Source organism: Pristiophorus japonicus, unplaced genomic scaffold (genome assembly GCF_044704955.1).
Source record: "Pristiophorus japonicus isolate sPriJap1 unplaced genomic scaffold, sPriJap1.hap1 HAP1_SCAFFOLD_43, whole genome shotgun sequence".
Lineage (NCBI taxonomy): Eukaryota > Metazoa > Chordata > Chondrichthyes > Pristiophoridae > Pristiophorus > Pristiophorus japonicus.
The window spans coordinates 5053384-5079945 of NW_027254201.1; positions in this window are offsets into that span (position 1 = coordinate 5053384).

A 26562-nucleotide genomic window follows, 5' to 3' on the forward strand; every position below is an offset into this window, starting at 1 on the left:
TGTGCGATAACTGGGCGCTATACCTCATTTCAGCGTTAAAATGGTGTTAGGTGAACTTTATCGATGCAAGAAAATGGGTAGACTAGCCCACTTGGGAAAGGAATCCCTTTTTTCTCTTCATATGATGTAATTTATATATATCATATATATATATATAGTATATATAGATATTCATATGAAACAGAATCAATTTTGTCATTAATAAACACTTTTATTCTTACAGTCTGTATTAATTATCATACCTAACTAACAATTAAACGTAACAGTATAACATGCATGTTCGTTATCATCCCCAATTTAACAATGATGTATATCAGTTTTAAAATGTGTATTGCTCATCATTCCCAATTTATCAAATAAATGTTACAGTTGTGCATTGGTTATCATACCAAACTTGAAAAATTAAACATAAGTTTTACCTTCTGTACACATACATTCATATACACATTTAACGATTAAATGCAACACGTTTACCCTTGTATTGGTTACCATCCCCTATTTAACAATGAAATGTAAAGGTTTCACCCTGTGTGTTCGTTACCATACCCAATTTCTAACAATTACATTTATCAGTTTTACGCTGTGCATTAGTTATCATACCCAAATTAATAATTACATGTAATATTTGGTTATAAAATCAGCTTTAAGAATTACATATTTCAGTTTTACAATATGTGCTGGCTATTGAAGTGGGAATTAAAGATTTAACACGTTTCAGATTGGGAAGGCACAAACACAATTTGCTGATGTGGCAGAATTAGCAGATGCAACTGTAGGACCATGTTGCAATTCCTGTTATTCACAGATAACGTCATTCCTTCGGAGTTGCTTCCTGAGGTTATTCAGAACTAACAAATAGATTCCTGTTCGTGGCAGGAGGTATGGTGCAGAATACATATGTTCATACCCAAGGAGGATGTGAAACAATTAGCAAAGTTGAAATTAAGCAATCTGTAAAAAGCGAAAAAAATCGTCACGCATTAGAATGAATGACCAATGATAATGTAAATGATGACTTTGCAAAGAATTCAGTATAAAAGAAGCAGCTCCTAAAGTGTTCGTGAGAACGGTTGGAAAGACATCCAGTTAAGTAACTGGTGCGACCTTGTCTCCCTTGATGAAGCAATAAAACAAATCTATTCTCCACAACAGGACTGTGTTGAGTGTCTTTGCATTACTCCACATCAAATAGCGTGGTCTGGCAGGACGCACCCGGGCGAAGGACAGGCAGACGTTTGAAGACCATCACGAGTAAGTATATATTTTAAATACCACTCATAAATCTGATGTAATCTGTCGCAAAACATGTCGGTCGCCTGGCCTGTCTGAACTTGCGAGAAAGGTCTGTAATGGTGACAAAGACATGAGGGTAGTTAAGAGATCACAATTGTAATTATCAAAGTATGACCGGCTTCGTAGGTGTATAATTGCAGACCCCAGGTTGGAGGAAACCAGTTTAAAGAGGACAATGAACCGATGGAGGGGTAGACGGTCCAACCAAAGTTGGAATTGTGCTCCGAACAAAGTTGAGGCTGCACACACGGAGGTTAAAGTAACAGTGACCTCTGTCTTTAATGAGACACTCCAGAGTGAGGAACAGCCTTCGGAGCAGCCTCATATACAGTGCTCGCAAGGGATGCTGTGATCCCTTGGGACTTCAGGCGATGAGCTCCCTGGTGGCGTCACATGGAAGTGCATGCTTTACAGATACACCACATCACACCCCGCTTCCAAAGTCAAAGTGAAAACTATGTACAAGTTGAGGCGGTCAGGAGCCTTTCTTTCCCTGGTGGGCCGCCACGGTACAAATGTCATTTCTGGTGTGTTGGCTGTGCCCTCGCTGGGCTGGCGAGTTGTTGGCCCTGCAGGGCTGCTAGGTGAGCCTGGCCTTGCTGGGCTGTTGGGCATAATGGCTTCGATTTCCTGTTCCGGCGTGGTGTCGTTGATCCTTTGAGTGTGTTGTGGACTCGAGAAAGATGTTGTCTGCTGTGGGTTGTTCAGGGAAGCCTTTGGACTGCAGCCTCGTTTGGTCCAGTTGAAAATTTGCCCATTTTCTCGTTTGACTACAAACACCCTATTTCCTTATTTAGCTGTCATCGTGCCTACGATGCATGTGGGACCATATCCATAATTTAGCACATACACAGGGTCATTCAGGTCAATTTTCCGTGAAACAGGTGCGCGGCCATCGTTAACATTTTGTTGCTGCTGCCTACTCTCTACCTGATCATGCAGGTTAGGGTGAACGTGCGAGAGACTCGTTTTAAGTGTTCTTTTCTTGAGTAGATCAGCCGAGGGCACCGCTGTGAGCATGTGGGATCTCCTTCGGTAGCTGCGCAGTATTCGGGACAGGTGGGTTTGGAGTGAGCCTTCTGTGACTCGTTTAAGGCTTTGTTTAATGGGTTGTACTGCCAGCTCTGCCTGCCAATGGAGGCTGGTTCAAACGGGGCAGAGGTGACATGTTTGATTCCATTACTGTTCATGAATTCTTTATATTTGGCACTGGTGAAACATGGCCCCTTGTCACTGACCAGTATGTCAGGCAGGCTGTGGGTGGCAAACATGGCCCTCAGGCTTTCAATGCTGGTGGTGGCGGTGCTTCACGCCGTTATTTTACTGTCAATCCCTTTTGAAAAACATCCACCAGCACCAGCAATATTTTACCGAGAAACGGGCCTGCATAGTAGACATGGATCCTCGACCATGTTCTGGAGGACCAGGACCACAAACTTAGTCGTTCCTCTCGAGGTGCGTTGCTCAACTGAGCACATACGCTGCGTTGCCCGACACAGAACTCTGAGTCAGCGTCGATACCGCGCCACTACACGTGGGATCTAGCTATCGCTTTCATCATTAATATAACCATGTGTGTGAGGTGGAGATCCGAGATGAACGTCTCCCTGCCCTTTCTTGGTAGCACTACGCGGTTACCACACAACAGGCAGTCTGCCTGAATGGACAGTTCGCACATTCGCTGCTGGAATGGCTTGTTTGGGTCTTGCATTTCAACGGGGATGCTGGTCCAGCTCCCATGCAGTAAACAGTTTTTTTACTCGGGACAGCAGAGGATCTTGGCTGGTCCAAGTCCTAATCTGGCACACCGTAACGGGTAATTTATTTTTTTCAAACGCTTCCAGGACCATCAACAAGTTTGCGGGCTGCGCAACTATCAACAAGATTGCAGGCTGCGCCATTTCCACCCATGTGGTGGGCAATGGTAGCCGACTGAGAGCATCCGCACAGTTCTCGTTGCCTGGTCTGTGGCGGATTGTACAGTTATACGCTGATAGCACGAGTGCCTACCTTTGTATGCAGGCTGAGACATTAGTATTTACCCCATGTTTTCAGCGGACAGGGATGTGAGGGGCTTGTGATCGGTTTCCAGCTTAAATTTGAGGCCAAACAGGTACTGGTGCATTTTTTTTACTCTGAACACACACGCTGATGCCTTTTTCTCAATCATTCTGTCGGCCCTCTCGGCCTTAGACAAGCTCCTGGAAGCATAGGCGACTGGTGGCAACTTCCCTGCAACGTAAGCGTGTTGTCATACACACCTGGCTCCGTACGACGACACGTGACATGCTATCACAAGTCTTTTACACGGACTATACAATACAACCAGCATGTTGGAGCATAAAAAGTTTCTGGCTTGCTCAAAGCAATTACTTGGGTTTTTCCTCATACCCAGTTTTCACCTTTGCGAAATAACACCGGTAGGGGCTCTAAAACGGTGCTTAACCCCTGTCGGAAGGTATCAAAATAGATGAGTAGTCCCTGGAACGACCGCAGCTCCGTGACGTTCTGTGGCCTGGGCGCGTTCCTGAAAGTCTCTGCCTTGGCGTCTGTGGGCAGAATGCCGTCCGGCGCGATCTTTCTCCCCAAAAACTCCACTTCTGTTGCCTTGAAATCGTATTTCGACCTCTTCAGCTGCAGCCGTCTGCGATCCAGTCGCTGGAGGACCTCCTTCAGGTTTTGAATGTGCTCGGCGGTGTCCCGAACCGTTACCAATATTTCGTCCTGAAAGATCACCGTGTGTGGTACCGACTTGAGTAGGCTCACCATATTTCTCTGCAAGATCGCTGCAGCCGACCGAATTCCAAACAGGCATATATTGTAGATGAGCAGTCTCTTGTGCGTGTCGATGCAGATGAGGCCCTTTGAATACTCCTCTCGCTGCTGCATCATGTCGGCAGAAGTCAGGTCGAGCTTGGTGAACGTCTTGCTTCCTGCCAGCATAGCAAATAGGTCGTCTATCTGTGGTAGCGGGTATTCGTCCTGTAGCGAGAAACGATTCATCGTTACTTTATAATCGCCACAAATTCTGACCGTGCCATCACTTTTGAGTACTGGAACAATCAGGCTGGCCCACTCGCTGAATTACATTGGGGCGATGATGCCCTCGCTTTGCAGCCTGTCCAGCTCGATTTCCACTCTCACCCTCATCATGTGAGGTACCGCTCACGCCTTGTGGTCAATGGGTTATGCCTCTGGAACCAAGTGGATCCGCATCTTCGCACGTGAAAAGTTTCCAATGCCTGGCTCAAAAAGGGAAGGAAATTTGTTAAGAACATGGGTACATGAGGCCTCATCGACATGTGATAGCGCTCGGATGTCATCCCAGTTCCAACGCATTTTGTCCAGCCAGATCATTCGAAGCAGTGTGGGGCCATCGCCCGGGACAATCCAGAGTGGCAGTTCGTGCACCGTGCCCTCGTATGTGAACTTTACCATGGCGCTGCCCAGGACAGAAATACGCTCTTTGGTGTACGTTCTCAATTTCGTGTGGATGGGGCTCAGGTCTGTTCTGAAAGCCGTTTTGCACCACAGCCTCTCAAACATGATTTCACTCATGATGGATTGGCTACCGCCAGTGTCCAGTTCCATGGCTATGGGAAAGCCATTCAATTTTACGGTTAGCATTATAGGTGCTCATTTGATCGGCAATATGTTCACCCGTGTACTTCAGCATCTGCCTCCTCTCTCTGAAGCTCGAAATTGCTTTGATCCACCATGAACCGATCTTCATCTGCCACATTGTGCTTCCCAGGTTTTGGAGAGCTTGCAGCTAATTTGCAAGCTCGTTGCGGTGCCCCATTGTTCCACAGCTCTTGCAAACATACCCTTTGAAGCGTTATGAAAAGGCTGAATGGAAGCCTCCACAAAGCCAACGAGGTGTGAATTGCCTTGCATTCATCCTTTCTTGGGGAATCTAAGTCATCTGCGTCACCTGAGGCCTGCTGGCAGTTGCAGACTCGTGGGTTCTGTCCTGTACGTTTCTGCTCGCAAACAAAGTTCCAGTTAATTTATGAACATTGCTAGCACTTTTGTGCTGAGAGGTTTGTTTGATGATGTCACTGGTGGACATAAACACCTGTGCTATCACAATGGCCTTACTGAGGGTCGGTGCCTCTACAGTCAAACGTTTTCGAAGAATGGTCTCGTAGCCAATGCCCACTAAAAAAAGTATCTGAGCATTTGCTCTAGGTCACCATAAAATTCACATTGTCCTGCAAGTCGCCTTAGCTCGGCGACGTAGCTCGCCACATCCCAACCTTTTGCTCGTGTAGAACCGATACCTCGCCATCAGCAGGCTGTCCCTCGAGTAAAGATGTTCCCGACGCAGTGCACACAGCTGCTCATACGACATATCTATGGGTTTCACCAGAGCCAGAAGATTCTTCATGAGACTGTAGGTCAGTGCCCCGTAGACTGTGAGGACGACCGCTCTCCTTTTCGCAGCACTTCCTTCTCCTTACAGCTTGTTAGCTCCAAAGTACTGGTCGAGCCGTATGACATAGGTTTCCCAGTCCTCACACTCCGAGAACTTCTCCAGGATGCCTACAGTTTGCTGATTCTTTGCATTGGATTCGTATTCTCATCACCAATTATTGTGTTCCTAACACAGTTGAGGCCCCACACAGGGATGTTAAAGTAACAGTCACCTCAGCCTTTAATGAGACGCTCCAGAGCGAGGAACAGCCTTCGGGGCCGCCTCATATACAGTGCTCCCAAAGGATGCTGGGATCCCTTGGTACTTCAGCGGATGAGCTCCCTCGTGGCGGAATATGGGAGTGCATGTTTTACAGATACACAACACTTGGCATGCAAAATTATGAGAGATAGGGTGACGTAATTTCACAGTCTAGGTATTTTGCTGAAGGCCATAGAACAATTATAGTTACTATGTTGAGCAACAAATGGGATCCCAAAGAAGACCCCGGAAAACAAAAATTATGTTAGGAGAAAAATAAAAGCAAAAAGAAGGACAAAGCGGGTTTGATGGTGGTTGGACAATGTTTGCAATATAAGTCCATTACGTAAATTAAGGGTAGAATTACGTAATTTAACACAGCAGATGGAGGGATGGTTTGGGCCCCTACGCAATGACCAGGACGACGATATATACAGTATGACAAATTATGTGTCTCCGCCATATGAGGAAATATTCCCAACTGTCCGAAAAGGGGAGAATAGCGACGATGAAGACGAAACCTCCATCGCACCAGTGAAAGTGAATGTAGGAGGTCACAATACAGGGGCACACAAATATAGGGCCTTCACCCTCCTGGAAAAACTGGCTTTATTTAAGGATTAAGGAGTAATAAAACCCCCAACAGCTAAATCGAGTTTTGGAAGTACCTGCAAGAAATCGACGAAACTCATGATATGTATGAACGGGACGTTCTTGAACTAGTAAGGTAAAAGTGCCCACGTGAGAGATGGAACACCCTGGCACAAAGTTAGAGGTAAGGGATCTGTGTGCCCAATGTAAAAGCCACCCGGGCCGCAAGGACGGCTGCATACTAAGGATTCAAATCCACCGTACACACTGTCTTGGTACAGCGCAATTGGGGCCTTTAATGTTGGTAAAACAAAAGAAAAATGAGAAAGTATTGAATTTAGAGGGAGTTTATGGACAGTCCTCAGGTCAGACAAACCCAGACCGGAATGATAACCCCTTCTGTAAAATGTTTAAAGATGGGTTGTCGGCAGAGCATCAGAAAATTCTCAAAATGGTGGTAATAAGCACAATGGGCATGTCAGGTAAATAGCGAGGCAACAAAACAGATGAAGTGCCAGGAGGCGGCCGAGAGAGTCGGGAGCGTTCTAATTCTGGAAAGATGGGACATCGAAAAAGCGAGTGTAGATTATCCCCACAGAAATGCCAGAGCTGCGACAGAACCCGCCACCCCAAGGACCGTTGCTGGGTAAAAGGGAGAGGGGGTCAGGAAGAGCAGAGACGAGATAAGGAAATTCCATCGGCGAAACTAACCGGAGCAACTATTCAGCAACTACTCCAGGCCTTGAATGAACTGGGATACGATTGAAGTTCAGTGGCCCCCCGAAGGAGTGTATGCGACGCGTGCATTCATGTGACAGCAGTGTTAGGGGACCGACAGCGTGATCTGGTAGTGGATACTCGGGCAGCGGCCTCTATTACAGACAACCCCTTGCCAACTACACAAAAATTCCTGATGCCGAAACGAGTTGGAAGGGACCAATTCGCCTGCCAAATTAAGCAAGGTTTTATTATTGGAAAAAGCTGGATTTTACCGGCACAGTTTTACGTAATGCCGATCAATGAGGGGACGATATCAAGAATAGATTTACTGGATCATGCTAAATCAACGTAGTTTCGATGAACATGCCTAAGTAGTAAGTGCCCAGATCATACCAAATGATTGGGATGTGCTAAGACAGTGCGCGGGGCGGGGGGAATGAGTGTGGCGGGAGGCAGGGGGATTGCCAGCACGTCAGTGGAGTTTGGGCAAAGTACAAGCAAGACTGCTGGTTGGTAGGGGTGAGCTTGTGGTTAAGCCAGGACCAGGACATACCTCACATAAACAATATTCGATTAAACTAGAGGCTATGACCATTGCAAAACAAATCTTAAAGGAGTTATAATTAACGTGATACTTAAAGAAGCGGAAGGAACAACCAACTCACCGGTGTGGCCAGTAAAGAAGCAAGACGGGTCATACAGGGTGACCATTTACTACACAACCTGAATAGGCTAACCCATGACAGCAGCTCATTGTGACAATCTCCGTGACCATATTAAATGGGGTGAAGCCCGAACATAATGCGTTCATGGTATGAGTCACAGCCAACGGCATTTCGTCCATATCCCTGGCAAAGGAATCGAAGTATAAATTGCCTTTACGGTTGCTGTCCACCACTATACTTGGATGTGGGTCCCACAAGTATGTCACAATAGTCCGGCAATATTTCATCGAAACATGAACGGGGATTGAAAAAATTGTCCTGACAGCATACAGAAGTATGATACTGCTGTATTTAGGCGACCTGTTGATAGTCTCAGTTGACGAATGGGAGCAGAAAGGTGCACGTATAGAAGTCCTTGAAGCCTTCCGATAAGCGTCATTTAAGGTAAACCCCAAAAAGACACAGATTGAACAAGCCACTGAACTATACTTTGGACAGGAGATCTCCCACGGCACTCGGAAAACGTCCAAGGGTAGGAAATAAGCCATTGGAATCATGCCTCATCCAAAAGCAGTCCGAGGGGTGCGCAAGGTACAGTGGCACTTTACTACTGTAGGAAATGTATCCCCAACTTCGCAGCAATTGTGGAAGCCGTGCAGAGGTTTGCAAAAGTGGGGGAAACCGTCCCTAGAAAGCATGGAATGGCGTCCCGAGCAAGAGACGGAATATGAAAATCTGAAGTAGTCCCTAATGTCCGCCCCAGGATTTGGACTCCCGAATATGGACTTACCTATCCACGTTTACATTGAGTACCAAGACAACTTTTATGGAGCCGTCGTAACACAAATGCATGGGGAAAGAATGAGACCATTAGCTTACAATTCAACCCAACATTCACAAGTAGCCGCGGCTCATCCAGATGCGTGGCTGCCCTAGACTGCGCCACATGGGCAGTCATGGACAGCGAACCTGTCGTGATGACAGGCGAAATTGCCCGACACACCAAACACAATCTCGTAGTAATGTAAAATACTGGAAAGCTCCTAGCCGTCTCCATTTCTGCAGAGCAAAGTGGGAAGCCGTTCTATTGCCCCAGGATGAATCAGTAAAGACAGTCAGATTCACCGGGGAAAACCCGGCAGTAGAAGTCCTCACGAGCGGGGAGCTCCCCGAGTGTAAGCATTAGAATCGGAAGATTTACCAGGTAATGTAAGTTGGGTAGCTCTCGAAAACCCAGACCTCACATTTTATGTGGACAGATCCCGAAAGTATGTCGACGGCCAAGCATGTACGGGATGGGCGGTATTAAACCAGCATCTTGAACTAATGATACAGGGAGTGCTGGACGGAGGCCTTTCGGCCCAAATAGCAGATTTAACTGCACTGACATAAGCCCTATTACTGACAGTGGGAAAGACAATCAATATATATACAGATAACAGGTATGAATTTGGGGTAGTACATGACTACATGGTAGCATATGGTAGAAGATGGTTTGATGCCTCTGGCGGCGAGCCATCAAACACAATGAACGTACAACATTACGATAAGATGCAGCCAGCAAAGCAGCTGAAGCAGCAGTGATAAAGGTAAAGGCCAATCCGAGTGTAGTGGACGAAATACGGCAAGGAAATGAGGCTGTGGATAATGCCGCTCGAGAAGCGGCCACATCCACAGACATAGAGACAGAGTCAGACGGTAGTTTTACTAAAGGGGGCATAATCATAATTAAACTGCCCGCAGGCACGAACGCGCAAAAAAGAGCAGAAGGGAGAGGAAGGGAGGATCATCTGGTGTAGACTCAGTTAGAGAAAGTACGGAAAGGTAATGGGCCCATCCTGCAATCGGCAAATGATCGTGGAGTTATATCACGGCATTAACTATGCCAGGTGTATCGCCATGAGCTTCAATATCTCCCGGGATTGGTGGTGACCGGGAATTGGGCGTGACCTGGCTAAACAATGCCAGCACTGTTTTATGTGTGCCCAACATACTCCGGGAAAAGCGATAAAAATAAGGATGCTGCACCAACCCCGCCCACGAAGCGCATGGGAAAACGTACAGATTGATTTTACTCGGCCCCTAATCAACTCCAGGGGAAGGAAGTATTGCTTGGTGATTATTGACCAGTTTAAAACGTGGGTGGAAGCATTCGGCACCCGCAATTGCACTGCAACCACAGTCGACCGTACCCTAGCAGAAGAAGTAATGCATAGCTGGGGGACTCCCATTCAGATAGATTGGAAAAGGGTCTCACTTCACATGAAATGTAATGAAGGAAACGAAAAATACGGAATATTAAACAGAAATTCCACATGCCCTACCATTCCCAGAATTCAGGAAGGGTAGAAAGAATGAATAGAACCCTCAAAACCTCCCTGAGTAAAGCAATCGAGGGAACCAGACAGTCATGACCGGAACTTCTGCCCACGATATCGATGAGATTGCTTGCTACACCAAACCGCACAACAGGGCTCACCCGTTACTAAAAAATGAAAGGAGGAGCAATGAAACTCCCTTAGGGAATATTTACAGGAGGAATAGAGTGTGGACCTTTACGTAATGGAATTAGGAAGTATGTGGTGGAACTGTAGGATGTTGAAATATATACGACAGGAAGTGTGAGATAAGCAAGAAGAGGAAGACGAGGATAAAGGAACATTGAAACATAGCAACATAGTCATTAGGTGCAAGTACAGGCCATTCGAACTTCGTACCTGCACCGCCATTAATTATGATCATGGCTGATCATTCAACCTCTAAAATCCTTTCTTGCATTCTCTCCATACCCCTTGATCCCTTTGGCCGTAAGGACTATATCGAACGCCCTTTTGAATTTATCTAACGAACTGAATTCAACAAATTTCTCGGCAGAGAATTTCAGAGGGCAACCACTCTGAGTGAAGACGTTTCTCCTCATCTCCTTCCAAAATGGCTTACCCCTTATTCTTACACTATGACCCCTGGTTCAAGAACCCCCCAGCAACGGGAACATTCTACATCCCTCTAACTTGTCCAATCCCATCAGAATTTAAGATGTTTCGATGAGATGTCCTCTCATTCTTCTAAACTTCAGTGAATACAGGCCCAGTGGATTCAGTCCCTCTTCATATATCGGTCCTGCTATCCGGGAATCAGTCTGGTGACCCTTCGCTGTTCTTCTCCAATCGCAAGACCGTCCTTCCTCAGGTTAGGAGACCAAAACTTAACACATTATTCCAGGTGTGGCCTCAGCAAGGCTCTGTACAACTGCAGTAAGCTTCCCTGCTCCTATATTCAAATCTACTTGCAATGAAGGTCAACATACGATTTTCCTTCATCACCACATGTTGTACCTGCATGCCAACCTTCAATGTCTGATGCACCAGGTCTTGTTGCAGCTCGCCTTTCCCTAATCAGTCACCATTTAGATAATATTCTGTCTTCCTGTTTTTGCCACCATAGTGGATAACGTCACATTTATACACATTATACTGCATCTGCCATGCATTAGCCCAGTCACGTAACCTGTCCAATTCACCCTGCAGCCTTGTAGCATCCTCGGCACAGCTCACACCGCCACCCAGCTGAGTTTCATCTGCAAACATCGAGATATTACTTTTAATTCCTTCATCTAAATCATTAAAGTATATTGTAAATAGCTGTGGTCCCAGCACTGAACCCTGCGGCACCCCACTGGCCACAGCCTGCCATTCTGTAAAGAACAATATCCCCGGCGGTAGTACCCGAGGTGGGGCAAGGGTAATGGTTAGGGTGTTACCAGAAAAAACAGGATTTGCCCCTCGGTGGAGCGGACCCTTTGAGGTAGTGATTAGCGGAGGCACGTGTGAAGGCATAAATATGAAAGTGGGGGCAGCTGGAAACACTGGTCTCAACTGAAACAATATAAGGTACCTTATTAATGATTGGCCAGAAATGGGTACCAATATCCCTCTGAATGGTATGCAGAGGCATACGGCAGTAAGTTAAATGGTTTAGTAGGCGGACTTATAGTAGGGATGTGTGTCATGTTTGTAATGTTAAGCCTAGTCGTTGTGATAATCTGGCTGTGGGTGAGGACCCACGAGAGGAATTGGAATGGCCAAGCGGAGATGGTAAGACTCTGACCCCAGTATGGCCTGTCCAGATTGTGTTCCCCCAAAAAGTTGACTCGAAAGGATGCGGTTATTGGCCATATTGCGTCTGCTAACAATGGCCAGAGGAATAGAATACACGGTGTCTCTGTCCAAAAGAAACGACAACGAGAATATGATCCCCGAGGACGAAAATTGGATCATACACTACTTCAGGAACCAGAAGAAGCAATGTTCGTATGTCAGCCTAAATCGCAACCCAACTATAAAGGATCAGAGGGTGAGTTTGGCGACCACTGCGTTAGTCGACGGGCCCCAGGCTGCTGGAAGGTAGGGTGTGATCCGACACATATATTGCTCAATTGTCCCTGGATAAGCAAGGCCAAAAGTGGGTAGAGAGTGTGCGGGGGGACAGACAACCTATGACGACCTCGCATGCCTCATTGTAGGTCCGCAGCAGATCGCAAATAGACGCCTCTGAAATCAGGTGAAACTGCCATGCATGTATTTCTAAAACTAAATGTGTAACTGGTCATCAGAATCTAATTGAAGTTGTACTGTCAATATCACAATATGATGTGAGCAAGGGAAAACTTCGGCACAACGTTGACAATATATGAGAAATAACAAACCAAACATGGGCCAGATATCATAAACTGCACCAATACGTCATTAGGAAGGGAAATGATAGCAAGGATGTGTGGATGAAAGTTTGTTATAAGAATAACCAGGTTGCTTTGTGCCGAGAACATCCCAAATTTGATCAAGATGACTGTGGATACAGCCACACACAGGATGCGTCCTGAGCATCAACCCATTCAGAGACAATACCAGCCCCACAAAATAACGGGCAATGGTGTGTTAGCACCAGAGCCACTAACATGACTGTGGAGCAGTAATGCACTGCCCCATCACTTCCACCGACTTTTGCTTTATGACCAGAGAAGAGTTTAATATTCAGGGACATATTATATACCCAGAATTAAGATACAAAACTAGCAGTGGGATGGTGGTAGACACGTAAAGGCGGGTTATGAAGGATTCGAGGAGCCTCAGCGAAATGCTTTTCCCAAACTAAGTGAGGGACAGATAGCGTTTGAGAAGAGTATCCTTGAGCCACCACAAAAAATATCTCGTCCTGAAGAAAGAGATTGTTGAGCTGCAAAAGGAATCAAAGAAAGTGCTGGCCAATCAACCTTGGTATACACGATTATGGGATTTTGGACTTAATGTCCATGTACACGCTTGGATAAGGGTTGCGTGACATGTATTAGTGATCGTGCAGATGTTGGTCATATTTATTTTACTGTATGAAAGGTGTTTTAGATGTAGGAGGAGATGTATGAAAACTCTGTTAAAAGCCGCTCAGAAATACGAAAGGAAGACTTTGCTGCAAGTTGCTAACAGGGGAGACGAACCACACCAACACAAATACCTGATATGAATCATGAGTGTCCCAATCCTGTCGCCTTATCGACAAAATTTGGGCTGGAGACAAACGTGTCTGGTGAGGTAAAAGAATTGGTCACCGCGGGTTAATAGAATAACCACGTTAACAAAGTGGGAATTGAAGCGGGAATTAAGAAATTAAACACTATTTAGATTAGAAAGGTAAAAACACAACTTTCTGATGTGGCAGAATTGGGAGGTGCACCTGTACTCCAATGGTACAGTTCCTGTTATTCAGAACTAAGATCGGAGGACCAGGAAGTTGATTCCTGTTGTATTCAAAACTTAGAAATAAATTCCCCTTAATGGTAGGAGGCAGGCTGCAGGATACATATATTCATACGCAAGGAGGATGTGAAACAATTAAGAAATGTTAAATTAAACAATCTGCAACAAGGCGAAAAAAAATGTCACGTGGTTGAAAGTCTGACCAATGATAATGTAAATGATGACTTTGCAAAGAATTCTGTATAAAAGAAGCAGCTGTTAATGTCTTCGACGAGAACGGTTGAGAAGGCATCCAGTTAAGGGACTGGTGTAGATCGTTTCTCTCTTGATCAAGCAATTAAACATTTTTTCTCCACAACAGGCCTTTGTTGAGCGTACTTGTCATATTCTACATCAATCAGTGTTATAGTGAAGGATGTGGGCTCTATCAGTGTTACCGTGAGGGGTGTTGCCTACATCAGTTTTACATTTAGCGATGTTCGGGACATCAATCTTAAATTGAGGAGTACGGTGTATATCAGTGTTACAGTGAGAGCTGTGGTGGATATTCGTATGTTACATAAGAATGTAAATCATAAGGACATGAGAAATAGCAATATTTTACAATGATGATGTGGGCTATATCAGATTGTTACCATTAGTGTTTTGGTTGTATCAGTGAAACAGTAAGGTGCGAGCGGTATATCAGTGTGACAGTAAGGTGTGCGAGGTATAGCAGTGTTACAGTGAGCAATGTGGTGTATGTAAGTTTTAAAATGAGGGATGTGGTGCATATTAGTGTAGATTTATGTTCAAATATTAAAGAGCAATATAGAACAGTAACACATACAGCAAGAGGAGATTGTCTCTTCCAGAACGTTTGGAGAAGAAATGCCCTTCTGCTGCAGAGAGATGGATGATTGAGTTTTGCCTGAGTAACCATTATAGAGATAGAGAACAGGTTGTCATGGCTGAGTGGTTAAGGCGTTTCTCCATGCAACTTCGAATCCTGCTAACTGCGGTTAAGGTAAGAAATAGGAGCAGTAATAGACGATTTAAGCACTTGATCCTGCTCTGCCATTCATTATGATCATGGCTGATCTGACCATAATCGCTCAAATATCTGTCTCTCTTAGCCTTAAATATATTCAATCACGAGCCTCCACAGCTCTCTGTGACAGAGAATGTTATAGACATTCAACCCTCTGAGAGAAGAAATTACTCATCATCTCAATTTTAAATGGGAGGCCCCGTATTGACAGACTATCTGAAAGGTGACAGAGTAGGAGAAGGGGAGGTGCAACGAGACCTGGGTGTCATGGTACATCAGTCATTGAAGGTTGGCTTGCAGATACAGCACGCGGTTAAGAAAGCAAATTGCATGTTGGCCTTCATAGCGAGAGGATTTGAGTACAGGGGCAGGGAGCTGTTCCTACAGTTATAGAGGGCCTTGGTGAGGCGACATCTGGAGAATTGTGTGCAGCTTTTGTCTCCTAACTTGAGGAAGGACATTCTAGCTATTGAGGGAGTGCAGCGAAGGATCACCAGACTGATTCCTGGGATGGCGGGACTGACATATCAAGAAAGACTGGATCAACTGGGCTTGTAATCACTGCAGTTCAGAAGAATGAGAGGGTATCTCATAGAAACGTTCAAAATTCTGACGCGTTTAGACAGGTTAGATGCAGGAAGAATGTTTCCAATGTTGGGGAAGTCTAGAATCAGGGGTCACAGTCTAAGAATAAGGGGTAAGCCATTTAGGACCGAGATGAGGAGGAACTTATTCAACCAGAGAGTGGTGAACCTGTGGAATTCTCTATCACAGAAAGTTGTTGAGGCCAATTCACTAAATATATTCAAAAATGAGTTAGATGTAGCCCTTCCTATTAGCGGGATCAAGGGATATGGCGAGAAAGCAGGAATGGGGTACTGAAGTTTCATATTCAGCCAAGAACGCATTGAATGGTGGTGCAGGCTCGAAGGGCCGAATGGTCTTCTCTGGCACCTATTTTCTATGTTTCTATGTTTCTATCACCCCTAGTTTTGGGTTATCCTATGTTGAAATATCGTCTCAGCATCCAGTTTGACGAGCCCCCTCATTCTCTTTTAAGTTACAATGACATCACCTCTCATTCTTCTGAACTCCAATGTGTGAAGACATAAGCTGCTCAACCTGCCCTCATATGTCAACCACCGCATCTCCAGAATCAACCTGGTAAACCTTCTCTGAACAGCTTCCAATGCTGGAATATGCTTCCTAAAATACAGAGAACAAAACTGTAGGCTGTGCTCCAGGTGTGGCCTCATCAATACCGTGTACAGTTGTGGCATGACTTATCACATTTATATTCTTTCACCTTGCAGTAAAGTTCAACATTCCATTTGCATTCCTGATTATTGCTGTACTTGCATACTAACTTGTTGTTTTTCATGGACAAGCACTCCCAGGTCTCCCTTTACAGTCGCACTTTCCAGTTTTTCGCCATTTAAATTGTAATGTCGTTTTCTATTATTTCTGCCAAAGTGGATAACATCGCATATTGCCACATTATATTATATCTGGCAAACTTTTTCCCACTCACTTAGCCTGTTGGTTTTTCTTTTCAGATGTTTTGTGTGCTCAAAATTTGCTTTCACATCTTTCTTTGTATGATCAGCAAACTTGGTTACATTTCACTCGGTCTCTTCATCCAATTCATTTAGATAGTTTGTTATAGTTGAGGACCCATCACGAATCCTTGCGGCACTACACTCTTCACTGTTTGCCAACGGGAAAATGACACATTTATCTCGACTTTCTGTTCTCTGTTAGTTATCCAATCTACTATTCATTGTCAAATATTATCCCGAAACCCGAGGACTTTTATCGTCTAAAATACCCTCTTAAGTGGCACGATATCGAAAGTCTTCTGGAACTCTAAATACTACACATGCACTGGTGCGCCCTGATCCACCCTGCTCGTAACTTCCTCAAAGAATCCAGCATTGTGTCTTTGTCACTCTCAGTCTGTCTGTCCCCGTCTCGCTCTGTCTCTCTTTGCCTATCTCTCTATCACACTTTGTCGCTATCTCGCTGTCTGTCTCTCGCTGCTTCTCTGTTTGTCTCTGTCTCTCTATTGTTTTGCGTCTTTCTCACGTTGTCCAGCTGTGTTTGCAGCTCGATTATTGTTCTGACGGATTTAGCCAGCGTCAGTTCCTTGTTAGTGTCGTTGCGAGTGCATCAGCTTTTCATGCGGGAGTCCGAGTTCAATTCCCCGACGGGGAAGATCAATTTTAAGATATCGGATTTTTCTTCTGTTTCTCAGTGTGGATTGATTTTAAAATGTTGCACAGCAATATAGAACAGTCCAAATACGGCAAGAGGAGATTGTCTATTCCAGTAGGTTTCGCTAAGTTATGCCCTTCCGCTGCAGAGAGAAGGAACATTGCCTTTTGCCTGAGTACCATTTACAGATGCCTTGGCCCATTAGTTATGGCGATGGACTCAAAATTCATTGGTGTTTTCCCAAATAGCTTCGAATCGTTCCGACTACGGTTACCATATGAAACATGAGCAGGGTCGACTATTTAAACATTAAGCTTGCTCCGCCATTCAGTATGATCGTGGACTCAGCTTGGTGCCACATGACCCTTTGGCTTACTAATCACTCAAACATCTGTCTATTTTTGCCTTAAATATATGCAATGACGACCCTCCACAGCTCTCTGGGGCAGAGCATTTCATAGACTTACCACTCACTGAGAGAAAAGTTACTCATCATCTCAGTTTTAAATGGCAGGCCCCGTATTTAAAGACTATCTCGCCTAGTTTGGGCTGACGCTCTGTGTAAATATCCTCACTGCATCCAGCTTGTCGAGCCCCCTCATTTACATTTAAGTTACAATAAGATCATCTGAACTCAAATGTGTGTAGGCACAACCTACTCAAGCTGATCTAATAAGTCAACTACCGGATCTCCAGAATCAACCTAGTAAACCTTCTCTGAACAGCCTCCAATGCTAGAATATCCTTCCTGAAATACAGAGAAGAAAACTGTACGCAGTTTTACAGGTGTGGCCTCATCAATAACCTGTACAATTCTAGCAGGACTTACGTGATTTTATATGCCATCCCCCTTGCAATTAAGGCCAGAATTCCAATTCCCTTCTTGATTACTTGCTGTACCTGCAATCTAAAGTCTAGCTTTTCATGGACAAGAACCCCCATGTCTCGCTGTACTGCGGCAGTATGTGAATGTTTCATCCTTTTAATTGTAATGTGCTTTTCTATTATTTCTGCCATACTGGATAACATCGCATTTTCCCATATTATAATCCATCTGGAAAAAGTTTTCCCACTCACTTAGCCTGTCTGTATCCCATGGCAGATTTCTTGTGTCCTCATAAATTTCTTTCCCACCTTTCTTTGCATGTTCAGCAAACTTGGTTACATTACACTCGGTCCCTTCGTCCAAGACATTCATATAGATTGCAACTCAAAAGAGTTTCATATAGATTGCAAATAGTTGAGGACCCAGCACCGATGATTCCGGCACCACATTCGTCACATTTTGCGAACGGGAAAATTACGCATTTATCTCATTTCTCGTTGTCTGTTAGTTAGCCCAACTTCTATCTGTTATAAACTATTACCCCCAAACCCGAGCGCTTTAATTTCTACAGTAACCTCTTATGTGGCACCATATCGAATGCCTTCTGGAACTTTATATTCTCCAGATCCACTGGTCTGCCCTTATCCATCCTGCTCGTGCCATCCTCAAAAAACTCCAGCATTGATAATTTGTCATTCTCAGTCTGTCTGTCTCCGCCTTACTCTGTCTATCTCTCTTTGTCTATCTCTCAGTCTCAATTTGTGTCTATCTCGTTGTCTGTCACTCGCTGCTTCTCTGTGTGTCTCAGTCTCTCAATTGGTTTGTCTTTTTCGCACGGTGTCCAGTTCTGTTGGCAGCTCGATTACTGTTCTGACAGAGTTTTGCTACCGTCAGATCTTCGTTAGTGTTGTCGTGAGTATCGCTGCTTGCCACGTTTGTGACCGGGATTCATTTCAGCGACGGGGAGGAAGCATTTTTATGATATGGAATTTACTTCTGTTTCTTGGTGCAGATTGATATTAAAATGCTCCGGAGCAATACAGAACAGTGCATATATGGCAAATGGAGATTGTCTCTTCAAGAAGGTTTCGGGATGATGTGCCCTTCTGCTGCAGACAGATGGATGATGGAGTTCTGCCTGAGTAACATTAATAGCGGCAGATACCCAGTCGTTGTGGCTGAGTGATTTAGTGGAATGACTAAAAATACATTGGGGTTTTCCCGCGGAAATTCGAATCCTACCGACTATGGGTAACATAAAAAATATGAGCAGGAACAGACGAGATAATCCATTGATCCTGCTCCGCCATTCAATTGGATCAAGTTTGATCTGGTCATGGGCCCAGCTCCGCTCCCCATAACCGTTTTGCTCACTAACGCTCAAACATCTGTCTATCTTTGCGTTACATATATTCAATGATTAGCCTTTACAGCTCTCACGGGCAGAGAATTTGTGTCTCTGAATTGATCTGCCTCATTCTCACGGTGTCCAGTTCTGTTAACTTGTTATCTACTCTGTTCATTACTTCCTCAAATAACTCCAGCAAATTTGTCAAACGTTACTTCCCCTTCATAAATCCATGCTGACTGTGCATGACTGATGCTTTTACAAATGTCATGTCAATGCCTCTTTCATCATGGACTCCACATTTTCCCAATCACAGATGTTTGTGTCTCATTCAATCTGTGTTCATGTTTCTGTCTCTCTGTGTTTATATGTATGTCTTTCTGTGCTTTCTGTGTTTTAACATGTGTTTACCTGTGACTGTCTGATTTGTGCTTCTCTCAGTACTGTGTGTTTATGTCTGTCTGTGTTGATGGAAAGTCAACACGGATTTGTCAATGGAAGTTCGTGTCTGACTAACTTAACTGCAATTATCGAAGATATAACCAGGAGCGTCGGCGAATGAAAAGTGTGTATAGACTTTAGTAAATCTTTTAACAAGGTCCCACGGTGCAGATTGGTCACAAAAGTAAATGCCCATTGCATGCAGGGCAAAGTGGCAAGTTGGACCCAAAATTAACTCAGAGGCAGGAAGTCTGGGTGTAATTGTGACTGGAAGGACGTGTCCAGTGGGGTTCAAAAAGGAGTTAGATGAGGTCCTTACTGCTAGGGGGATCAAGGGGTATGGCGAGAAAGCAGGAATGGGGTACTGAAGTTGAATGTTCAGCCATGAACTCATTGAATGGCGGTGCAGGCTAGAAGGGCCGAATGGCCTACTCCTGCACCTATTTTCTATGTTTCTATGTTTCTATGTTTCCGCAGGGCTCAGTACTACTTCCCTTGCTTTTATTGATATGCATCACTGAAGTAGACTTGAATATAGTGGGTACGATGAAGAAGTTTGCAGATTATGCTAAAATCGGCTCTGTTGTTGATAATGAAGAAGACAGTTGCTGACTGCAGGACGATTTCATTCAACTTTTCAGGTGGGCTGGACAGTGGCAAATTGAATTAATCCAAAGAAATGTGAAGCAATGCATTATGGGGAGCGATAACAAGAAAAGGTAATGCACATTAAATATACTCAGCAGTGTAGAGGAACAAAGGGACCTTGGAGTGCATGTCCACAGATCCCTGCAGGTAGCAGACCAGGTAGATGAGGTGCTTTAGAAGCCAAACGGAATGCTTTCCGTTATTAGCAGAGGCATAGACTATACTAGCAGCGACGTTATGTTTCAACTGTATAAAACACTGGTTAGGCCACAGCTACAGTAATTCTTGTAGTTGTGGTCACCACTTTGCATGAAGAACGTAACTACATTGGAGAGCTTACAGAGGAGATTTATGAGGATGTTGCCGGAAGTGGGCAATCAAAGCTATGAGGACAGATTTTATAGGTTGGATTTGTTTTCGTTGGTACAGACGAGGTGGAGGGGAGATTCAATAGATATTTATAAAATTATGAAGGCTCCAGATATATTGGAATGGAACGAGTCTATTTCACTTAGTCGTGGATTCAATGACCAATGGGCATACATTTAACGTAGTTGGTCAAAGGTTTGGAAGGGTTTGAGGGGAATCTACTTCACGTAGAGTGCTGTGGGAGTCCGGCACTCAGTGTCAGAAAGAGTGATCGAGGCAGAAACCCTCACCACGTTAAAAAAGTACTTGGATATGCACCTGAAGTGCCGTAACCCGCAGGCATACTGATCCAGAGATGGAAAGTGGTATTAGGCTGATTAGCCTCTTTTTAGCCGGCATGTACAAGATGTGCTGAAATGGCCTCCTTTCGTGCTGTAAACCGCTATGATTCCATGATTATATGTCTGTATCTGCCTGTGTTTATGTGTTTATCTACTTGCTTGTCTGTTTTGATGTGCTTTAATCGATTATCAAGCATTCAATTCCTCGTAAACTTTATTAATGCCCAGACTTGGACTCAATTCTCCAGCTGGTGCCGAATTAGCGTTTTATATCGGTTTAAGATAAGTTCCTGGCTTGTGTACTCTGTGCCTATGCTTATTAAGCCCAGGATCCCATATGTTTTGTCAACAGCTGTATTAACCTGTCCTGAAAACTTGGGAAGCTCTGCTCTGCTTAACACATTGACAGCGGGGGCTTGAAGCGCACATTCTCAGAGAGACAGACTCCGAGTTTTTGCAGCATTGAGATGTCAGAATGGTCAAGGTGTTGGATTTGAAATCTAATGGGATTTTATCCCACTCCTTGTAAATCTTCAATTTAACACCGATTTCCTCCCAGAGGTTCTTTTGTCGAAGTGTTACATTTATTTGTAAAATTAGTAATGATAACCAGTACAGAGCGTCAAACTCGTGCAGCGCATTGCTAATTTGAGTAAGCAATCAGTAATGGGTAAATCTTGACCTTTAATGGCGAAATATGACATGATTAACAATAACCAGTGTAAAAAGAATATTTAATTGTTAAATTTGCTATGGTAATTAATACAGACATAAAATTGTTTCATTTAGTTGCGAAATAGGGCAACACAACCAATATATAGGTTAGAAAATATATTTACTTGTTAAATCGGATAGAATAACTAATAGCTGGGAGAAAACTGTTGGAGTTAATTGTTAAATTGGGAAAGATTATCATAGAAACATAGAAAAATAGAAACATAGAAAATAGGTGCAGGAGTAGGCCAGTCGGCCCTTCGAGACTGCATCAACATTCAATAAGATCATGGCTGATCATTCACCTCAGTAGCACTTTTCAGCTTTCTCTCCATACCCCTTGATACCTTTAGCCGCAATGGCCACATCAACTCCCTCTTGATTATATCCAATGAACTGGCATTAAACGCTCTCTGCGGTCGGGAATTCCACAGGTTCACAACTCTCTGAGTGAAGACGATTATCCTCAGCTCAGTACTAAATAGCTTACCCCTTTTCCTTCGACTATGTGCCCTGGTTTTTGACTTCCTCAACATCGAGATCATTATTCCCGCATCTAACGTGTCCAGTCCAGTCAGAGTTTTATATATTTCTATGAGATCCCCCCTCAAACTTATACACTCCAGTGAATACAGGTCCAGTCGATCCAGTCTCTCCTCACATGTCAGTCATGCCAACCCTAGAATCGGTGTGGAGATCCTTCGCTGCACTCCCTCATTAGCAAGAATGTACTTCCTCAGATGAGGAGAGCAAAACTGAGCATCATTTTCCAGGTGAGGCCTAACTAAGGCCCTGAACAACTGCAATAAGACCTCCCTGCTCTGAAACACAAATCCCCTAGCTATTAAGGCCAACATACCATTTGCCTTTTTCACCGCCTGCTGTACTTGCATGACAACTTTCAATGACTGATGTACAATGACATCAAGATCTCGTTGTACCTCCCCTTTTCCTAATCTGTCACCATTCTGATAATATTCTGCCTTCGTGTTTTTGCCACTAAAGTGGATAACCTCACATTGATCCACATTGTACTGCATCTGCCATGCGTTTGCCCAATCACCTAACCTGTCCAAGTCACGCTGCAGCCTCTTAGCGTCCTTCTCAGAGCTCGAACCGCTACCCAGCTTAGTGTCATCTGCAAAGCTGGAGATATTACAGTCAATTCCTTCATCTAATTCATTAATGTATATTGTAAAATCAGGGGTCCCAGCACTGAGCCCTGTGGCACCACATTAGTCATTGCCTGCCATTCGGAAAAGGACCCATTTATCCCGACTCGCTGTTTCCTGTCTGCCAATCAGTTCTCTATCTACGTCAGTACATTAACCCCAATACGATGTGCTTTATTTTTGCGCACCAATCTCTTGTGTGGGACCTTGTCAAAAGCCTTTAGAATGTTCAAATGTACCACATCACTGGGTCTCCATTTTCCACTCTACTTGTTACACCCTCCAATAATTCTAGAAGATTTGTCAAGCATGATTTCCCTTCCATAAATCCATGCTGACTTGGACCAATACTGTTACTGCTTTCCAAATGCGCTGCTATATCATCTTTAATAATTGATACGACCATATCCTCCAGTACGCTTCTCAAGCTAATCGATCTATAATTACCTGTTTTCTCTCTCCCTCCTTTCTTAAAAAGTGGTGTTAAATTAGCTATCATCCGGTCCATAGGAACCATTCCAGAGTATAAGGACCGTTGGAAAATGATCACCAATGCATCCACTATTTCTAGGACCACTTCCTTAAGTACTCTGGGATGCAGACTATCAGTCCCCGGGGATCTCTCGGCTTTCAATCCCATCAATTTCCCAAACAACAATTTCTCATCGAATAATGATTGCCTTCAGTGCCTCCTTCTCACTGGGCCCTCGGTACCATAGTATTTCTGGAAAGTTATTTATATCTTCCTTCGTTAAACAGAACCAAAGTATTTGTTCAACTGCTCCGCCATTTATTTGTTGTCCATTATAAATTCACCTGATTCTGACTGCAAGTAACCAACGTTTGTCTTCAACAATCTTTTTCTCTTCACATATCTATAGAAGGTTTTGCAATACACAATATCACACTGTTATTTAAATTATTATGTTGAGTGTGACAACTAACGCACAGGGTAAAAATTATAGATTTAAATGTTGCATTCTGCATGATAACCATTAGACATGGTTAAACTGGAGCATCTAATTGTTAAATTGCGTATGAGTACCATTAAACAAAGTAAAACTATTAGATTACATTGTTAAGTTGGGAATGATTATCAATACATAGGGTAAAACGCTTACAGTTAATTGTTACATTGGGTATGATAACCAATACGCAAGGTAAAACCAATACATTTAATTTCTGACTTGAGGATGAAAAGGAATGCCCCTGGTAATACTGGTGCAACTAATTGTTGAATTGATTGTGACAACCAACACACAGGGTAAACCGCTTACATTTAATTGTTGCATTGGGTATGGTAACCAATGCACAGTGTAATACGGTTAACATTCAAATGTCAAATTTTGCATAACATTTTGAAATATTGTTTAAAAGTTTACATATAATGTTTTATTTGGGTATAACTATTACACAAGGTAAAACTTTACATGCCATTGTTAATTTGGGTATGATAATCAATACAGAAGTAAAAACTCATACTTTCAATTAATACATTGGGTATGAAAACCAATATACAGAGCAATACTGTTAGATTAAATTGTTGAATTGTGTATGATAACTAATACACAGGGTTAAACTGTTATATTGAATGGTAAAATGTCGTATGATGACTAATACAGAGTGTAACACTTTCACAGTTAATTTTGAATTGGATATAATTTCCAATACAGAGAGTAATACTTTTCATTTCATTGTTGAATTTGGTGTGGTATGCAATAAAAAGGGGAAAACTGTTTATTGTAAATGTTAATTTGTTAATGGTACCAAAAACCCCGGGGCAAACTGTCATTTATTAACTACATTGGATGTGATAATCAATGCACCAGCTAAAAATTACATTTAATTGTGAAATTGGGAAAACTAAATAATACACAGGGTAAAAAAGTTACAGCTACATGTTAGATTCGGTATGTAACCAATACAGAGTAAACTTTTATATTTGATTGTCAAATTGGGTATGCTTACCAATACACTCGTAAAACTGTTGCATTTAATTGTTGAATTGCGTATGATTCAAAGGTTAAACTGTTACAGTTAAATGTAAATTGGATATACCTAATATACTGTGTAAAACTGTTAATTTGAATAGTTAAATTGTGTATGATAACAATCATCATCATCACAGGCCGTCTCTCCTTGTCGAGGATGACTTGCTTCCACACTTTAAATGAGTACTCAGGTGACTGAATTAATTAATGCGGCACCTCCCGTCTCCATCAAGTATGACACCAAATACACAGTGTAAAACTGTTAGATTTAATTGTAAATTTGGGTATGACAACGAATAGAAAGGGTACACCTGTGTCATTAATTGTTAAATTGGGTGAGATAATCAATACCCATGGTATTGTTAAATTGAATATGATATATAATGAACAGCGTAAAATTATTACATTCAATTATCAAATTGATTATAACTAATTGACAGGTTAAGACTGTTACCTTTAATTGTTAAAAAAGGCATGATATCAAATATGAAGTAAAATGCCGTTACTCTTAATTGTTCAATTAATTATAACTAAAACATATGGTAAAAGCTTTACATGTCATTGTTAAATTGCACAGGTTAAAACTGTTACAGTTATTGGTTAACATGGGTATAATAGTAAATAAAAGGAGCGAATCTGTTACATTGAGTTGCTAAATTGGTTATGATAACCAACGCCACTTTAGGAATATTGATTTTAATTGTTAAGTTATGTATGAGTTCCAATACACAGTGTAAAACTGACACATTTAATAATTAAAGCTGATCTTATAACCAATACGCAAGGCAAACCTTACCTGGAATTAATAATTTGGTTAATATAATTGATAAAAACATAAAACTGTTAAATCTAAATGTTAACTTGGATATGAAACTGCTGTGTATGGAGAAAGAGTCAGACTGGACACTGTGAGCTCAAAGTAAATTGTTACCATAGTCTTTTACTGCAGATCTCCAGAGTGCCTCTCCAACCTGTGAAGCCTCCTTAAATACCTGTGTTCCAAGGGATTATAAGATCCCTTGAGTCTTCAGGGGATGAGCCCTCTGCTGGCTGTACATAGTAAGAACAAGTCCACATGCACCACATTGTTAAATTGGGTGTGATAAACAATATTACATTTTAAATGTGTGTCTGAATATATGTCTCCAAAGCGTAAAACTTACAATTAATTGTTAAATTTGTTATGATAACCAATACAAAGTGTACGACTGCTCCATTTATTTGAAACATTGGGAATGATAAGTAATACACATGTTAAAACTGTTAAAAGTCATTGTTAAAGTAGGGATGATAACCAATACATATGTTACTTTGTTACATTTAATTGTTAAGTTGGGTATGTTAATTAATATAAAGTGTAAGAATAAAAGTTTTTATTAATGATTAAATTGATTCTTAATTTTATATATATATATGTATAAATATATAAATGAGTTTGGAGGAAGAGACAAAATGGATTCCTCCTTCGAGTGCGCTAGACAGCCCTCTTTTTCTGCATCGATACCGGCCACCTAACAACCACTTTAAAGCTAAGATGAGGTGAAGCCCAGAAATCGCCCAATGTTGCATAAAATGGAATCTAACGCTTGCTTTTCGCTCACTTATTGCCCAGCGTTACTTTCGGCAGTTCATTAGCACGAATAAATAATACCGCCTGCCCATTTTGTTTTGTCGTTAAGGTCACAATGTCCGAAGTTAATGCCCATTATAACACCGAGCCTTCCTTTTGGCACCTCGGCCACATATTGCCGAAAATAACGCTCGCTGAAAA